The sequence below is a fragment of the Triticum dicoccoides genome, chromosome 7A, assembly GCF_002162155.2.
Source record: "Triticum dicoccoides isolate Atlit2015 ecotype Zavitan chromosome 7A, WEW_v2.0, whole genome shotgun sequence".
In the NCBI taxonomy this organism is placed as follows: Eukaryota; Viridiplantae; Streptophyta; class Magnoliopsida; order Poales; family Poaceae; genus Triticum; species Triticum dicoccoides.
Genome location: NC_041392.1, coordinates 742,870,979 through 742,874,358, shown reverse-complemented (window position 1 = coordinate 742,874,358; position 3,380 = coordinate 742,870,979). Strand labels below are relative to the sequence as shown.

The 3,380-nt window shown below is 46.3% G+C and overlaps 1 protein-coding gene across 1 annotated transcript in view; it reads left to right on the top strand.

Annotated features, from left to right (window-relative positions):
* Window positions 1-3,380, top strand: part of LOC119334169 (protease 2-like) — an 11,201-nt gene that overhangs the window by 854 nt on the left and 6,967 nt on the right. The gene's annotated exons all lie outside the window — the stretch shown is intronic.

The following is a 3,380-nucleotide window of genomic DNA, read 5'->3' as shown; positions in this document are numbered from 1 at the left end:
AAAAAAAAAAAAAGGGCAGCCCGGTGCATGTAGCTCCCGCTTGCGCAGGGTCCGGGGAAGGGATAGAAAATTACTTTTCCTAAATGCATACATTGTTCTCATGGTTCAGTCCTCTAGCTAGTACTAGTACGTCCTGAGGAGCAGCACAATATAACATTCTAGTTCAATTCAAACCCAGATAGTGTTAGGAGTACAACATCAGGTTAAGTTGCAAGAGACCACAATGAGATATATTGTCATAAATATATGGCGACTAGTTTGCACTCACTATCCTGCATTTATATATGGTTTAACATGTATTGCGTGAATATGCATTCAACGAACAAAGACCTTTTTTCGAGGGGCGCAAGCATTCCCAGCTATGCTACGAACGATGGGTTTCTCCTACCGACCACATACCAACCAACACACACAAACAAATAAGCACCAACCTAGCTTCAGTTCACTCCCACTCGAGCAAAATACACTAGCAGACCGAGAGGCGGAGCCGTCGCAGCTACTTACGGCACAGGAGCGGGTGGAGGAGAAGGGAGAAGTGAGGGGAGGGGGAGAACGTACTGCTGGTCCGCGTCGGGGGCGGCGGCGGGCGCGGGGGAGGCGCCGTCGGGGGCGGAGAGGAGCTCCTTGGCGGCGCGGAGGGCTTTGAGGCGCTCGCGGCGGGCGGCGGCGTCCTCCTCGGCGCCCATCCCGACCTGTCTCCGGCGCGGGAGAAGCGGGCTAGGGTTTCGGGGATTTTTCTCCTCTGCTCGACTCGCCGCGGGATTGGACTCGCTTCGGGAGGAGGAAGAAGATGATGGGTATTCTTGCTGTGCGGGCTGGGCTTCAGTTCCTCTGGTATTCTTTGCTGTGCGGACTGGGCCGTCTTCCGTGCCCGTCCCGGGCTCCCGGCCCAGCGGCACTGGAAAATAAATGGAAATTTAAAATTCTACTTACAAAAAAATATAGATAAATTGAATTTGTTTCAAACTACCACTGACACGGATTTGAATGTTGTTTAGTACGGGTAGTATAGTATGGGTATGATCAGTTTAATTAAGTGCATGTGCAATGCGGGTGTTTTCGCCGTCACCATGAAGAAAAGGGAGAAGAACAAAAACGGCGGATCACAAAATTCAAGCCGACTCGAATTGAACATGATTTCACTGGTGCCCAACTCTAGCATTCAATATTAACTCTCAACATGATTTCACTGTTCCTAACATAGTCACCCCATGCTTTCTTTTTTCCTTTGTCCATCTGCAAATTGAATGGGACGATGGGCCCAGTTGAAGGCCTTGGTCCTTTCTTTCAAAAAAGCATTTTTTTTTAGGTTCAGAAGAGTTTTTCCCCTTATGCTGATGTCTACATTTTGTACTCTGCGTGCGCTGATTTTTCTTCTAATGAATTATGTGTGTTCCTAATTTGATTCCATGTGTCTACTAAAAGTTCCCGACGCGTTTGGTTGGAGCTCGGATATGAGAACACATTGTACTCCCTCCGTTCCGAATTACTTGTCGCGGATATGGATGTATCTAGATGTATTTTAGTTCTAGATACATCCATTTCTGCGACGAGTAATTTGGAACGGAGGAAGTACTCCCTCCGTTCGGAATTACTTATCGTGGAAATGGATATATCTAGATGTATTTTAGTTCTAGATACATCCATTTCCAAGACAAGCAATTCCGAACGGAGGGAGTATTATATTAGTGGTAAGTGAATACACGATGTGTTTGGTTCACTGGTGGAGGACTCCAGTGGGCAAGGCGTGGCGGCCGCCATACCTTGAATCGGCGGTAACTTTTCCTTATACCTATGCATATGCATCTCTTGGTTGGCACGAGTTTTTAGTTCGCGAGTGGAAGATCAATCAAGCTGCTAGGTTGCTTGCTTCCTCTGATTTTACACCTACACGAACTTAGAGTGTATTTATTCTAGCGTTCTAAAAGTCAACACTCAACTTTGCATCCTTCATGGCCAGCAAAACGCAGTTTGGCATGCCGTCGTCCCCAACTGAAACTGGAGACGGAAGAGAAGGGGCTAGCAAAGCTAGAGGGCCAGAGGGGTATATCTCTAAATTATAGTAGCAGTTTTAATAGCTTGTAATATGCAATTGTACTGATTTTATATTTTTAGAGGAAATTTAGTGTTGTGAACAGCAGATTTGGAAAAAATAATAATTGAAGTACATGGTAGTGCCTTGATAAAATTGAGGAAGATTTTCAGAACAAGGGTAGGGCATTGCCATTGCCATTGCTTGCGTCCTCTACGCCATTGAAAGCTGCACTATCGGTATGTTTTAGATTCTTTTTCTATTTAAACATTTTTACATTCATTGTCCTTGGTTATTCTGTTGAGGATCACATGAAAAAAATTAATGTGCATTGTTAGTGTGTATTGACTATTACAACTTTGCATCAATTTTTTTTACTGAAGAGTTCGCCCCACCTTAAACTTTTTCCGTCCTCCGCCTCTGGTTTGGTTCATGCAAGGGAATAAGAAGCCGTGGAGTACCGTCGCTGCCCTTGTAGAAGATGTCGGAGGACTGGAGGACAGACAGCTGTTGGGGATGGCTCGTGACGGAGATTGAGATTATCAGCCGTTCACAACAATGCTACTGCTCATGGTGGCGGAGGCGAATGGAGGTTGGCGACGGTGGTGATGGTACTGCTCCGCTGCTGCTTGGTACTCATGATTAAGAAACCGACCTTTGCTGCTTGGTCCTCGTGGTCAAGAACCGACCGCTGCTGGTTGGTCCTCGTGGTCAAGAACCGACCGCTGCTGGTTGGTCCTCGTGGTCAAGAACCGACCGCTGCTAGTTGGTCCTCGTGGTGAATAAAATGATTAGGACGAGCGGTGTTATCGATACAAGCCTGTATTGGGTGTTCTCGTTTTTTGTGAAGGACGGTTTGCAATTACAAGGTAACTTAAACCAACACGGCCGAAACAAACGCAGATGATGTAATCGTTAGTCTGGCATGCACGCGAGAAAACGAAAATCTCACTAACCAAACGCGTCGTCCGTGTCTTTCTATTTCCCCACAAAAGCCCCCTCAAGTATGCTCTGCCCCCCATCTAAAAAAAATAAGTATGCTCTGCCCCCCACCCCAAGCTTTTATCCGTAGCCCGCCACAGTTCATTTGTATCCTACTTGTATTGTTTATACATTTCTCTAGAATAGCTTTTCCGATCTAAATGCCCTAACTGGGACCGGGAAATTCAGAAGGATTTCTCTGAATTCTTGGCCACGATTTGTTCAAATTCGAGCCATGCAATTTTGAAATGGAAAACCCCCACATACCATATACCCATATCCAACCCAATCCAAGCCACCCAAACACCCAAATCGTGCGGCCCACCATCGTCATCATCGCCATCGACAATCGACGGCGAATAAATAA